Here is a 16,210-nt window from a genome sequence, read left to right as displayed (position 1 = left end):
AGAGAGAGAGAGAGAGAGAGAGAGAGAGAGAGAGAGAGAGAGAGAGAGAGAGATGGGATGGATATGCAGATGTTTATAAAGGGAAAATCATTTCTAGCAATGAAAACTGGACAGAGCTGAAAAATATTTTACTGAGTGAAGTGGCCCAGGAAAGATAAATACATCATGTTTTCTCTTATACACGGATCCTAGTTTCTGGCTTTTACGTATGTATATTTATGTGAAAGCAAGCGTAGGTAGAGATCATGCAACTTGACAAGGAGGCCATAAGAGGGGATAGAGGCTCTGAGGAAGGGGAATGGAGAGGCCAATAGGACATGTGACATGAAAGTGGTAGGGCAGGCCAGAAGAGATGGTTCAGTAACTAAGAGCGCTTGCAGAGTTCTGTTCCCAGCACCCACAGGATGGCTGTGACCATCTGTCACTTCAGTTTCAGGGCTTCTGATGCCCTCTTCCAGTTTTCTTGGGCATGCATTAGTGTGGTTTGTGTGCATACATGCATACACATAAAGTTAAGATAAATAATTCTGAAAGAAGTAAAGGGAAAAAGAAGAAAGGAAAAAAGGGAGGGAGGAGGGAAGGGAGGAAGGATAATTCTAGAAACAGAATGGTACCAGTGGAAAGGGGACAGGGGCATGGGAAACAGCACTGGGAGTGGACTTGGGACAATCAACCAAAACATGAAAATGCCATGAGGAGCTCTAGTGCTTTGTATACTAATTAAAATCTCTTTTAGTTCTTTTTTTAAGTGTCAAACAAAGAAACTATTAGCTATCTCCCAGGAGTAGACCTAAGTTAGAGTCTAGCTGAACGGTCGGTAGCTATACAGCAGAGGGTTAGATGGGGCTGGCAGGCAGAGAGAATAAGCAGGAGAGGAATCTAGACTGGGGAAGAATGAGAGAGAGAAAAGGGGAGACACTAGGGGCCTGCCAGTCAGGCAGCAGACAGACAGACAGACACAGAGGAAGCAGGAAAGTAGGATATTCAGAATGAAGGAAAGATAAAAAGTCCCAAGTAAAAAATGTAAATGAAGAGAAACAGGTTAAAATACGTTATAAAAACTAATGTATTAAACTAAGGTTGAACACTCATAGCTAACTTTAAATCTCCAAGTAATGATTTAAGGGGTGGCGGCCCAAAAGAACCTGGTACAGAAGATTATATACACCTAGCAATACCACTCTTGGGAATATACCCAAGAGAGGCCTTATCACACAACAAAAGTATATGCTCTACTATGTTTATAGCAGCATTGTTTGTAATAGCCAGAACCTGGAAACAACCTAGATGCCCTTCAATTGAAGAATGGATGAAGAAAGTATGGAATATATACATATTAGAGTACTACTCAGCAGTAAAAAACAAGGACTTCTTGAAGTTTGCAGGCAAATGGATGGAAATAGAAAACACCATCCTGAGTGAGGTAAGCCAGACCCAAAAAGAGGAACATGGGATGTACTCACTCATATTTGGTTTCTAGCCATAAATAAAGGACATTGAGCCTATAATTTGGGTTCTTAGAGAAGCTAAATAAGAAAGAGAACCCAAAGAAAATCATATAGGCTTCCTCCTGAATATTAACCTTCATCAGGCGATGAAAGGAGACAGAGACAGAGACCCACAATGGAGCACCGGACTGAAATCTCAAGGTTCAAATCAGAAGCAGAAGGAGAGAGAGCACGAGCAAGGAACTCAGGACCGCGAGGGGTGCACCCACACACTGAGACAATGGGGATGTTCTATCGGGAACTCACCAAGGCCAGCTGGCCTGGGTCTGAAAAAGCCCGGGTTAAAACCGGTCTCGCTGAACACAGTGGACAAGGAGGACTACTGAGACCTCAAGAACAATGGCAATGGGTTTTTGATCCTACTGCACCTATTGGTTTCGTGGGAGCCTAGGCAGTTTGGATGCTCACCTTACTAGACCTGGATGGAGGTGGGTGGTCCTTGGACTTCCCACAGGGCAGGGAACCCTGATTGCTCTTTGGGCTGACGAGGGAGGGGGACTTGATTAGGGGAGGGGGAGGGAAAGGGGAGGCGGCGGTGGGGAAGAGACAGAAATCTTTAATAAATAAATAAATAAATGTAAAAAAAAGATTATATACTCACTTGTCTAACAACCATCTATTGATTGGCCCCCTACTATGTGCTTCTGTAAGGGCTGCAGACAGTGGAAAGAACAGGACTTTCTGGTCCTCAGTCTTGTAGATTTCTGTCTTCACTGTGGGCAAATAGGAATGTTCTGGGGAGATGATCAGTCAGTAAAGTGCTTGTCACAGGCCTGAGGACCCACATAAAAAAGCCGGGTATGGTTGGCTGTGCTTGTGATCCCAGCACTTTTAGGATGTAGGGGGCAGAGGCAGAGACAAGTGGCTTCCTTGACCAGCCAGACTAGAAGTTTCCAGGTAAAAGTGAGAGACTTTGTTTCCAAAAAAAAAAAAAAAACAAACAAAAGAACAACAAAACAAAATAGATGCCACCCTAAAGCAGGACAACTGGAGTTTACCTCTGGCTTCTGCACTCGTGTAACTGCACACACACTAGCATACATATGTTTACATACAAAAGTTAAAGAAGTGCGGGCTGGAGAGATGGCTCAGTGGTTAAGAGCACTTGACTGCTCTTCCAGAAGTCCCGAGTTCAATTCCCAGCAACCACATGGTGTTTCACAATCATCTGTAATTGATCAGATTCCTTCTGGTTTGCCCAAAAAACAGAGTACTCATATACTAAAATACATGAATAAACAAATAAGTTCTTAAGAAGATCATTTTAAATGGGAAAAAATAGATGAGGTACACAATTATGGGTGGTTGGGTGGCTCTTGTCTGGTGGTTAGGAATGATTTCTCTGAGAGCAGACATCTGAGCTGAGGGGCACACACCAAGAACCAGAATAGAACTCCTACAAGGTCTGGAGTCCCAGGGTGAAATTAGCCAGGGATGGTTAGTGTTCCTAAAGAAAACCGGGGTGGCTGGAGCTTCATGAATAACACATGATATGAAATAAAGTACAAGGCTTGGGCAGGGCTAAGCCAGATCATCCTCTGACCTCTACACATATGTCTCACAGACGCATAGCACAGGGGAGGGAGGAGATGAACACACGCAAAATTACCAAAACCGCACAGACTATACTGGAAGGCAAAAGGAGGGAAATAGAGGATACCAAAAGGAAATGGTGTTACTACAACTGATTCGCCACAGGAAAAATACAGTCGGATTCCTAATTCACACTTTATGCAAAACCAAACTATGGGGTGGACCAAGAAGCTACACATAAGGAAGAAAAAGGTGAGAAAATAGAGCTTATCTTCATGATGTGAGAGTAGATTTTATAAATTAGGAAGTGTCACTTAAGATTACATAGATTTCAGTATAATCAAAATATGTAACTTCCACATGATGTGTTAGCATAAATTAAAAACAAATGACAAACCGGTGGAAAACATTGGCACCCCCAAATCTCTAGCATAGCCCTCACCATCAAAGGGGAATTCAAACCACCCAAGGGAATGGATGCTTTACTAGTTGATGTCTTCCTAGCGGGTCACATGAGCCACAGACATATGAACCAGTTTCCCACATCACTAATACAATCAAATCCCCACAAGCCTACAGCACAGTGAGACAGCATTTTATAGCCACCAGAGTAGCAGAAGGCTGAAGGCTGACGGTGGCATTTGGCAAGAAGTAAAGGCAAACAGGCACTTCAGCTGTGGCACTTGGCACTGGAGAGCAAGCTGTCAGCCCCTAATTAGACTCACAGATGCACACCCTCTGCGACACAAAGATCCTACTTCAAATTAGACGCCGTTTGAAGAGGAGCCTCTTGGTGCTTTGTGGGGGACCAGCCTGATTGTTCCAGATACTCGTGTACTGCACAGAGTTTAGCGTCCCTCTGGTCCCATTCCAGGTCACAAAAACATTAACCCGAATTTCCAGATACTCAGGGGAGCTGGGGGACCCCGAGGAGAAATTCTTGTCCATGTCCTCACAGTGTGGCCTTGTGTTTGGACAGTGTGAACTCTACACTACACCCACCGTTGCAGAGAGAACAATCCAAAATGCGCTGTGTCCTCGTCTGCTTTCTGTTGTTGTGATAGCCACTACGGCCAAGAGGAACTTGGCTTTACAGACAGTTGTGCTAGCTATGTTTCTGTTACTGTGACAAAACCACAACGACCAAGGCAGCTTATAAAATAAGCATTTACTTGGGCTTACAGTTTCAGAGGGTTAGAACCACTGATTGGCAGAACAAAGGTGTGGAACTCTCACGTGGCTGAGAGTTCACATCTTGATCTGAAAACAGGAAGCAGAGAAAGCACACTGAGTATGGTCTTTGAAAACCTCAGAGCCCTCCCCCACTGACACACCTCCTCCAGCAAGGCCAGATCTCCTAATTCTGCCCCAAAAGTTCCACTATCTGGGAACCAAGGAGCAAACATAGGAGTCTGTGAGGCCACTCTCCTTCAAACCACCGCAGTAATATTCTGTCATCTAGGCAAGTCAAGGGAGGAACCTGGAGGCTGCTTACTGGCCTGTTTCCTCTGCCTTGCTCAGCTACATTTCTTTTATAGTCCACACCCACTTTCCTAGGGATGGTGCTGCCCTCCTCGATCTATCAGCAACTAAGAAAAGTTGCCTCGAAGTGCTTTTAATTCCTGGAGTCAGGATGCAGAGACAGGTGGATCTCTGAGTCTGAGGGCAGCCTGGCCTACAGAGGGACTTCCAGGACAGCCAGGGGTACACAGAGAAACCCTGTCTTGAAATCCCTCCCCCCCAAAAAAAAAAAAGAGGGAGAAAGAAGGGAGGGAGGGAGAGAGAGAGAGAGAAGGAGGAAGGAAGAAAGGAAGGGTTTTACAGACGTGCTGGCAGGCTAGTCTGATGAAGGGTTTCCTCAGCTGAGGGCTTTCTTTTCCCAGGTGTGTCACCTTGTCAACTAAAGTTAACTAGGGCATAGGCTAAGGTTTGGATCTAAAATATAACCCACAGACTCGGGTTGTAAGAGCTCAGTCTCCAGCTCGGGGCATTGTTGGGCCATCCTTGTGCCGGCAGTCATGGGTTCTATAAGATAGCAGGCTGAGCAAGCCATGGGAAGCAAGTCAAGAAGCCACACCTGGTATCTGCTATTGTTTTGTCTCAGACTCAGCACTGTCTGCCATCGGTGTTTTGATTCCCAATTTAGTGCACTGTTTTTAAGGTTCATGCCCATTTTACCGTGTGTCTACATTTTATTCTTCTCAGGGTTGAATAACCCTCCACTGAACGGTGTGCCTCATTTTGTTTACCCATCTGCCAATGGAGCTCTGAACTGTCTCTTGCTTTAGCTATTGTGGAAAGTGCAGCTGTGAACATCAGGGCTCTAAGATTTGCTCACACCCCTACCTTGAGGCACAGGCCTAGAGGGGTCGCTAAAGAACCACGAGGGACGTTTGTGACTCATCTTTTGGGGGACTGCAAACTCTTTAACATCCCACAGCATCCCGAGCATTCCCATCAGCAGTTCCGGTTTTCCCACACTGTTGTCAATTCTGGTTGTTCCCTATTTTTGACAGCTGCTCAGATGGGTGTGAGATCATTCTTGACTATAGTTTACTCAGTTTCCTTAGTAATCTGTGCGAAGCATTGTACGTGTTTTTAGACCAATTGATAGCATCTTAACACTCAGCCTGGGTTCAGCATCCTCCCAGATGTGGTGCACAGAATGTAGGTCTTATTCACGGGTTCACTGGGGTGGGCAGCTGGGGAGGGAGACTCCCTGGCTACAGAAGCTGCTAAGCACCGAAGCCAGCATCAGTGGCTTCTTATCATATGCACATTTAGTGTCTGCAAATTCAAGAGATGGGTGTGAGATGGCAACCTTGATTTCCCATGCTTTGGTCTCTCTGGGAGACCAAAAGCATTTTTTGTGTGGAGTGATTCTGTTCATTAATGCCGTGCATCTTTTTATGTCGATGGTTTACCTGTGAAGCTAACTGTTTCAAGTGCTCAAAGAAAATTTATCCCTCGCAACTTTGAAGGCAAAGCTACCTGTGCTTGGGTTGGTGTGGTGTGCTGGGCTCTGCCACTGGACTCTGCTCAAGGGATTATTTTTTTTCAGTGTTACATTTTATTGTATATGGTTTTACTTTACACTTACATAAAAACTATTGTCAGTGTGAGACACAATTTAAAATTTTACCTGTGAGGATAACAAGATATTTCAATGGGCAGACGTGCTTGCTCCCAAGCCTGAAGACTCAAGTTCAATCACCAGAAGACACACACACACATATGCAAGCGAGCATACACATGTACACATACACAGACATGCATGCACACATACAAATAAATTGATAAATAAAGTGCAATTTTATTTTAGAGCTAGAGAGATGGTTTAGCAGTTAAGAGCACTGGCAGTTCTTCCAAAGGACCCAAGTTTAATTCTCAGAGTTCTGGCAGATATAGTGTCCTCTATTATCTGGCCTCTACAGGCATCTTAGTTTAGATGTTCTAGAAAACACTATAACCAAAAACAACTTGGGAGAGTGAAGGATTTATTTTATCCTTCAACTTTCAAGTCATACTTTATCACCAACAGAAGTCATTTCAGAAACTCAAGGAAGTAACCTGGAGTCAAGCCACGAAGGAATGCTGCTTAATTGCTTGCTCCTTGTGGCTTGCTTAACCTGCCTTCTTATAGATCTAGGACCACTTGCCAAGGGGTGGCACCACACTCAATGAGTGGGGCCCTCCCACATCAATCACTAATAAAGACAATACCCGACAGACTTGCCTGTTGCCTGATACATGGAAACATTTCCTCAATTAATACTCCAACCAGATGACCCTAGCTTGTGTCAAGTTGACATAAAAACAAGCCAGTACAATTAGTCTGTTAAAAAAAAGTTCTAATATAATTTGATTGATGTACTTGTAAAAAGAGGAAGAGTAAACACAGAAAGAAGCGCCAGGGTCGCACACACAGAGGAAAGAGCATAGGAAGAAAGTGCAGGGCAGCCATCTGCAAGCCAAGAAAAGAGACCACGTGCAAGTCACCCTGCCATTACCTTGATCTTGAACTTTCAGCCTTCAGAACCACGAGGAGATAGCTTTTGCTCAATTCAGTGTGCGGGCTGTCTCATATTGTTATGGCAGCCCTAGAAAAATAATGCCGTCGTTGACCCAAAGTCATTCATCCTAACTCATTGAGAGCTTGCGCTTCTTGTCTCATCCTCAAGGTCTTAATATCACAAATATCTTCTGCTGACTTCTAAGAATTAAGTTGTATATTGTACCACATTTATGTGGTCGGTGTGCCCCCCAATTTTTGACATGCCCCCCCTTAAAGAATCATTATAAAATAGATTCCTCTAGTGTTTGTATTGGTTAATTTCATGTCACTGTGACCAGAGTACCCAAAAGAACAAATTAAAGGAAGGGACAGACTTACTGTTGCTTCCTAGTTCTGGAGGGTTCAATCCAAGGTTACTTGGCTCCATCCACTTGGGATAGAATACCATAATGGGAAAGTATGTGACAAGGGAGGTTCTCACCACATGATGGACAAGAAGCAGAGAAAAGGGAGCACTGGAGACCTAGAATAACCTTCCAAGTTAGACCACCAGTGATCAACTCCCTCCAGATAGATCCCATCTTCAAAATTTATAGTTTCCCCCAAGTGTGCCACCATCTGAGAACCAAGCACTCAAAGCAGGAGGAGCCTGTAGAAACCACAATGATGCTCTACGTCCATTTCTTCTCTGTTCTGTTTAGCTCATTCTAAATGCTTTCCACGCTGCTTCTATTCCTGGGCTCTGGGGTTTCCAAGAAGATGCCTATTTCCGTGGCTTATTGACCAGCTCGTCACAGACAGGAAGTTGGTGTGTATATGGGGAGTCATAGTATCTGAGAATTTACTGACTGTGTGCAACCTCAGACAAGGTGTCTCATTTTCCTGGCTCGGTTTCCTTATTTTCAGGCTACATTAATGTATGTGTTATTTTCAGATTTCCAGGAAGCATTAGTGCCATCATAAGTGATAGGTATGGCATACTGGTTGTCTTATGGTTGGTCTTCAATCAATGGTAGTTATTCTAGGTAATTGGGAAGTCTCTGTTTATTTCCCCTTGTGGTCAAATTTTATGTAAGCTGTGTGATGTTTGCTTACCTAAGATATTTAGCAAGTTTCTTATGCTTGGTGTATGCAATATGGCTTGGTATATCAGCACTAAATGGCTAGACTGCTTATGGAATTTCTGTCACCTGGTGGATACATCAAAGACATAGCACATGATGTAACAGAGTAGGAAGTATGTAAGTCTTTGAAGGTGACTGTGTTAGCTCTTGCATGTCCTCTCTTGTTGACCCTCATTTATTTTATCTACAAAGCTGGGGGATTGTTGTCGGGGTTTCTGCCCTGCCTGGTTCCCACAGTCCTTAAGTCCCAAAGAAATCACACAGAGGTCTACAATAGTTGTTAACTGATAGACCTAGTAGCTCAGACTTCTTATTAACTCTTATAACTTATATTAGCCCATCATTTTTGTCTGTGTTAGCCACGTGGCTCAGTACCTTATTCGGTGAGGCAGTCACATCTTGCTTCTTCTGTAGCTGGGGCAGGACTGCAGACTAGGACTGCTTCTTCCTAGAATTCTCCTGTTTTCATGGACCCCGCTCTACTTTCTGTCTGGTTGTTCCACCTATACTTCCTGCCTGGTTACTGGCCAATGAGCCTTTGTTTTAAATATAATTGACAGAATACAGACCATTGTCCCACACCATAGGGCTTAGTCTAGAATACATCTCTATGTAATTTTTCTGAAACCAATGGTTTACCCCCCCAAATCATGAGGGCCACGGGAAAGAACAGAGTTCTTTCATTCTCATCTTCATATCACCCAACTCCTCCTACCAATCACTACCCTGTCTAAAAACCAGTTCTCACTATTTAAATCAAATTTTATTGGCTTTGCTTTCTTTGCAGAAGACAAGGTCTCACATGAAAGTCAAACAAGCTTAGAACTTGCAACATAGCCTAGGCTGGCCTTGAGCTCCTGACAGTCCTCCTGCCTCAGCTTCCTGAGTATTGGGTTTGCAGGAGCCACCACGGCCAACTTCTGACATTTTGATGTTTAGTTAAAACAGCTAGCACAAAAGCAGCCTTTATCAGCTTTGGGATATTAAAGTCAATGAACTTATGCCTGAAACAATTTGGAGTGTCCTTCTAGAAGGACATCGGAAAATGTTGCATGGGACTCCCCACCTGCACTATGTTTTATTTGAAACTGATCTCCAAAAATATCAAGTTTCTGCCATGGTTTAGACATGAGGGTCTTTCAAATGACTCCTGTGTTAATGCTCTCAGTGGATGGGCCCTGGCTTCATCAGTGGATTTGTACATTAATGAATGATTAAATGTGTTGCTGCTTTAGCAAGGCTGTGGTAGGAAGCCACTTGTTCATTTCCCGGCTACCCAGACTCATGAAATAATTACACAGAAACTGTATTAATTAAATCACTGCTTGGCCCATTAACTCTAGCTTCTTATTGGCTAACTCTTACATCTTAATTCAACTCATTTCTATTAAGCTGTGTATCACCACATGGCAGTGGTTTACTGGGTAAAGTTCTGTCCAGAGCCTGTCTTTGGCAGGGGCTACATGGTACATCTCACTACACCTTCCTTTTCCCAGCATTCAGTTTAGTTTTCCCCGCCTAGCTCTGTTCTGCCCGGCTATAGGTCCAAAACAGGTTCTTTATTAACCAATGGTATTTCCAGCATGCAGAGGGGAATCCCACATCACTTCCCCTTTTCTGTTTAACTAAAAAGGAAGGCTTTAATTTTAACATAGTAAAATTACATATAACAAAACAAGTATCAGGTAAGAATTATAGTTACATCTATTTTTTATCATAATTAAAGAAAACTATAACTACATATTCTTCAACTCTATCAAAGACTCCAGAAGGATATAATATTACCTAAGTAAACAGGAAGTGCATTGTAAACAACTTCCAAAACTCTAGAATTGACAGAGATATCTCACTGCCTGGACAGTCACCCAAAGTTTTTCTGTACTGTTGAGACATCCATCTTCAGCCTACTGGACCATAGTAGTTGGCAGACTTTTCCATGAAGCAGGAAATTTCAAAGACAGTTCCACCAATATTGTCAGTTTGTCGGTCATTTTCTTCTGTGTCCTGCAGAACATCCAAGAGATTCTTTCATGAAGCAGGAACTCTGAATGACCATCTCACCTTTAGGCAAATTCAGCAGTCATTTCTCTGTGGGTCCTGCATGTCCAGTTCATACAGCATAGCATCAAGCAGTTAAGGCAAGAACAGTTTCTTGCCCAAATGGCTAACCAAATCCATAAAGAGCCTCTTCGATTCCTGTCATTCTCTTGAAGTAGATTGGTGCTGCCAGGAACAGACATGTCTCATTGTCATGAAAAGTCCTAACTTCCTAAAACGTTTTAAATGTCATATTCTGAAGGTCTCTGGAAGATGTGAAGAACACCTAAACAACTATATATCCAGAAAACCTAACTAACATGATTACAAGTTTGGCTATTAGAGATGACTCTCTATTAAGCTATATTTCTTAATTATACATTACATTTTTAAATGAGCTGCACCTATAATACCTTAATCAAGAGGAGATACATACATATAACAAAAATGACCTTAAATTTCTACCAATAAAACAAAACCCATATCAATGCAAATTATTCATATCTATATCATATCCCCCTTTAAATGTAAACAAACATTTATAAACAATCATTTAGGGAACTTGGGCATAGTTCTTCTCCAAACTGCTTCCTGATTTTTGTTGGGTGAAGTAATTTTGGGGGGTATTCATGGTGACCTTGGGGGTCTTGGTCCATCAAACCACATTAGTCTGGAAGGATTCCACAGGTTCTCATTCTCTATGGAAACAAAAGCAGAACCCCTTTTCCAAAGCAACAAATCCTCAGATCCAAATTTTGAAATAAAGATACCTTTATGTTAGTTTAGCTTAGCAGCACATACAATGAAATGTCTGTCTGTACTTAACTCCTTCACAATCAAAAAATTCAAAGACAATGCAATAATATACATAATCCAGACTCTCTATGTCTATTATATCTTTATGTGGCTTATTTTTCTTACTCTATTACTTTTTCTACAAGTTTAATATTTATTGTATTATCTTTACTCCTTTAATCTATGACTGCGTGTATTCTTTTCTATTACAATCACTGTCTTATTCTTTTTCTTCTCTCTCCCAAGCCTACATACATTTTTAAAACACAGTGTCTCATTTAGAGGTCTTTTATGTCTAAAGCTGTCCTTATTGCAATCTTTAATCCTTTATGACCAGGACGGTTTATTTTTTTTAATGCTAAGTGGGTGTGGCTAGGGACAAGGCTGCCTCTGAGAGCCAAGCACATTGCCCCGTGTTTAGGCCCCATGTTGCTCACCAATTTGTAGTAGGAGGCCACTTGTTCATTTCCTGGCTGCCCAGATTCCTGAAATAATCACACAGAAACTATATTAATTAAATCACTGCTAGGCCCAATAGCTCTAGCTTCTTATTGGCTAGCTTTTACATATTAATTTAACCCATTTCTGTTCATCTGTGTATCACCACATGGCAGTGGCTTACTGGGTAAAGTTCTCTCTGGCCTCTGTCTCTGGCAGGGCTACATGGCATGTCTCACTAATCTCCACCTTCCTTTTCCCAGCATTCAGTTTAGTTTTCCCTACCTAGCTCTGTTCTGCCCTGTTATAGGTCCAAAACAGTTTCTCTATTAACCAATGGTATTTCCAGCATTCAGAGGGGAATCCACATCCAAGGCAGGGAAAATATTTGAAAGCGGGGCCAAGTTGGAGTCATGAGGATGGGTCCCTGGGGTCTCGACCCCCTCTTTCCCCCCTTCTTTCCCTCTTCTCTTCTTGTGGTGGCAGCCTTCTCTTCATCCACATGTTCCTAACACTATGATGTTCTCTCTATCTCATAGCAATGGGGGAAGCCAAGGTGGAGCCAATCCTCTGAAACCATGAACAAAGATTTCTTCCTTTGAACTCGTTTAAGATCTTTGTCCCAGCAATGAGAAATTGAGTGGCACGGTTTCTGCATGGGAAGACAGACTTGTTCTCTGGCATCTATGAGCAAAGGGAGGCAAAGGTGCTTGTAGGAAATCATGTTGAGTTCCTTCTGCCTCCTGCACCACCTTGACCCTCATGCTTGTGTCCAGAGGGGGTATAAAAGTTGCCAAGGGGATAGGGAGACAGGCGTCTCATTCATCGACACAATGGAACAAAAGAAGCCCCATCTGCTGCATCTGCCCTCCTGGTCCAGTGTTTGTATGCTGCTGTGTGAAGCAGTTTGACCACACAATTGACAAGGGGGCGGTCTGTTTACTGACTGAAGCAGAGTCTCCAGGGGAAAGCCATGTCGTTTATATCGAGTGTGACAGATACATCTAAATGGTCTCAAGGCACAATACCCACACTAACGGTTAATTTGGCAGCATCTACAGCCAGCTTCATCCTTATCACAGCCGTTATCTGTTCAAAACTGGAGTCCAAGCTGCCATGCTGGTTTCAGTAGTCCTGAGACACGAGTCTAAGGTGCTGTTATCCTGAGTTCTTGCCCCTATCCTGACAGCCCTGATTATACGGTAGGTAGTTTGCTGCATTTCAGAATCTCCTCCTGCAGAGACCAGGCAAGGCTGACACCAGATGCCCACTGACATGTGTCGACATGGAGGTCAAATTGCTGTCACATCTTCAGTTGTTAAGGAGAATGGCCCAGTTTCATGTGTGTCTTGAGAGAGTTTTGTCTAAAATATCTAATGGTGTGACTTTTAAAACTGTGTTTAAACAGTAGCCCGGCAGGGGGAGTTAGAAAGAAATGGGAACTGTCAAGATTTGAGACTGATGGTCCTTCCACGTGCTGCACAAATGACTGAGCCTCCCCGCTCTGTGTTCCAGGCTTTGAGGAAAAACCCAGAAGAAAAGGATGTGGGGAAGGAAAAGATGACATCGGCACAGGCCCGACAGAACCCGAGGATCCTTCCAGTGAGAACAGACTGAGGACACAAGAGAAGCCGCTGGTCAAAGGTGTGTGCTCGCTTCTGTGAATACCAAAGCCTTGGATGTGTCGGTTAGCACACTCTGAGGCATCCAGTGGGGATGGAGTAAAGCTCACACTACCATAACCATGCAAACATCTGTGTTAGCATTGATGAGGATGGAAGAATACATATACCATTCCATGTTGAAATAAAAGCAGATGTCCCAACGTTGAATGATAGACTTCCATTTTATAGAGGCAAAAAAATAAACAAAAACTAACTCACACAGGGCAGGGACCTAGAGGCAGGAGCTGAGGCAGAGGCCATGGAGGGGAGTTGCTTACTGGTTTGCTTTCCATGACTTGCTCAGCCTTTCTTATAGAACCCAGGACCACCACTCTAAGGGTGGCTTCACTCACAGTGGACTGGGCCCTCCCCCATCGATCACTGATTAAGAAAATGTCTTACAGGCTTGCCTACAGCCAGATCTTATGAAGGCGTTTTCTTAGTTGAGGCTTCCTCCTCCCACTGACCCTAGCTTGTGTCAAGTTGACATAAAACTAGTCAGCACAGTTGGAGAGAGGAAACCAACTCCTGAAAGTTGTGCTCTGACCCATATACATGTTGAAAATAAAATAAAATAGATAGATGTAGGTAAATGCAAGTAAAAAATAAGGGGTTCCAGTGATAATATTTTATTTATATTGACTATGAATTTTTTAGATGCTGACAAAAAATTCTTTTTCAAAGGAAATATGTCAATAGTTTAAAATGTCACCTTAATACATTTTGTTCATTGCCAAAGTTTGCTTAGTAATTTTGTGACCCCAAAATAAAAAATACAATATTTTGGTGTACTTTTTGTGGCAGGGAAGGAGAAAGAGGGTCAGGGTCACACATGTATGTGCTGGTACATGTCAAAGCCAGAAGATAGTCTCTGGCGTCATCCATGAGTTTTTTGTTTGTTTGTTTGTTTGTTTTAATGTGGAAAGTGGACTTGGCCAAGTATTCTATGCTGGGGAGTACAAACACATACCACTATGTCTGGCTTTTTAAAAAGTGGGTTGAGCTAGCTCATGGGTTGAGAGATGTTTTGCTCTTCCAGAGGACTGAAGTTTGACTTCTAGCACCCACATCAGGCAGCTCTCAACTGCCTGTCACTCCAGCTCTGGCTTCTTCAGCCACCAGCACTCATGCACACAAGCCTCCGTAGACAACCCTCATGCACATAGTTTAAAAACAGAAGACAGGCTCAGTGGCTAAGAGCTCTTACAGAAGAACTAGGTTCAGTTCCCAGGACCCCTGTGCCAGCTCAACCAACTATAACTCCAGTTCCAGGGACTTCGATGCCATCTTGCAACTTCCACGCACACCAGACACACACATGCACAGAGATGCATGTGAGTATAACACATGTACCCGTAAAATTTAGTAATAAAAACAAAGATTCTGGGCTCAGGGGATCAAACTTAGATCCTTGTGTCTGTAAAGCAAACACTTTGCCAGTTGAGCTATTTCCTCAAACCCCAGACCTTTTCCTCTGAAGTGATGCTTCATACTCCCAAATTAGAAAAAGTGAAGAAAAGGCAAAAAAATTGTTCCCTAACTTCCAGTCACTGCGCTAATTACTTTACAAATATTTGCTCATTGAAGCCTTTATAAAACGGAGAGACATTGTCATTTCCATTTCATGGATGACAACATTGAGAACAGAGAGGTCAGGTAGCACACCCAAAGTCACACAGAGTTTGGGGGCGGGGGCTCCAGAGCTGCTGACCTTCCAGTCACTGTGTCTTACCTGACTCCCACTCTGAAAGCTCCGGAAGCAGGAAAGCCCTGTAGGCGGTTGTCTGCATTTCCAGCCTTCTTTCTCGGAGACTTTATCTGAAGAGCTAGAAGGCCTTGAAGGCATTCGGTTGTCTGCAGTACAGCCTCTCACCTGAGGTCTACAAACGCTTTGTTTACAGCTGGAAGAAGGCGCTTTAACTTTTAGACTTTTATTAACTCCTGTTAGGATGGAGAACAGAGGAAGGCTCCTTACCAAAACTGCGGTGTTTCTGAGCCCTTGGCAGGGAGATTTGGCAGACGAAATGTCCATGAACTTTCCATACTGAAGGAAAGAACCGGAGCGCACATTGCTCCCTTCCTCCGAAGGTCCACCACTCACCACTCACAGGAGACAGTTTAAGAAAAACAACCAAGGCTGTGGTCAAACAAACTGAGGTGTTTTAGGGAATTTAACTTACTTTACTACAAGAATTCTCAGACATTTAGAAAACACGGTGAATCGCCTAGAAAAAGATGGAATTTATAAAGATTATATAATGTAAAGTTTTTCTTAGCTGTTTTATCCCGAAGGCATCTCATGAGGGAGGCTAGCCACATTTTCTGACAGGCTTTTGTTTTTAGTGGAAATTTACCAGGCCCACCGCTAGGGGTCAGTCGTGAGCCACCCAGCGCCACCCCTGCTTGCCTCCCCTATCCTCACAGATCAAGCCACCAAATGCCACTCACACACCGGAGGCAGGCTGGCATTTTAAGACTTTGCTAACACTCAAGGGAGGTATGGGAGAGGCAAGAAAACGAGGAATCCTCTAAACAGCCGTACTGTCAGAGACTCTGCCCTGAATCTCTGCTCCCTGGGGCATGGCGGGCTCCATTTCTCCTGGGGACACGGGGCCATTCTGTCATCGCAGGAGCCCCTATGGGCCTCAGGTGGTCTCTGAGGAGAAAGCCCTCAGATTCTGTGAGAACCGCACCTCCTCTTCAGGTTCAAGTTTCTGTTTCCTGTCAGGCGGCGTGGCGGCTCTGAGGAAGCTGCTGGGAACCATGATGGTGCTTGATCAGTACCCCAGCTCTGACTAGAGCTCTGACTAGAGCTGATGTCAGGACAGACATCGCCAGTCCCCCACAGCACCCTTTGTTCCCAGAATTCAAACCCCTCTCAGGATCCCTTCCTGACTCAGGCAGGCATCAAAGGCTACAAGTTAACAGGGCTAGGAAACTCTCCTTGGAGAAAGCTAGGATGTAGGTTCCTTCCACGTTTGGCGCCTTCTCTGGTGATTTTTATTGACTTTCTCTAAAGTTCTACTGGACCTACACAGAGAGAGAGAGAGAAAGAGAGAGAGAGAGAGAGAGAGAGAGAGAGAGAGAGAGAGAGGG

General features: G+C 43.7%; 1 protein-coding gene across 1 annotated transcript in view; it reads left to right on the top strand.

The window, feature by feature from the left end:
• The window catches only part of Frmd4b (FERM domain containing 4B), a 316,542-nt gene that overhangs the window by 80,492 nt on the left and 219,840 nt on the right, over positions 1-16,210 (top strand). Inside the window, exon 2 of the mRNA XM_050149327.1 lies at positions 12,966-13,094. The gene's annotated coding sequence lies outside the window, so the exon portion shown is untranslated. The remainder of the gene's footprint in view (positions 1-12,965; positions 13,095-16,210) is intronic.

The sequence above is a fragment of the Alexandromys fortis genome, unplaced genomic scaffold, assembly GCF_014885135.2.
Source record: "Alexandromys fortis isolate MF-2015 unplaced genomic scaffold, M_Fortis_MF-2015_v1.1 scaffold_48, whole genome shotgun sequence".
In the NCBI taxonomy this organism is placed as follows: domain Eukaryota; kingdom Metazoa; phylum Chordata; class Mammalia; order Rodentia; family Cricetidae; genus Alexandromys; species Alexandromys fortis.
The sequence above is the reverse complement of the archived record's forward strand: the minus strand, read 5'-3'. Positions and strand labels throughout refer to the sequence as shown.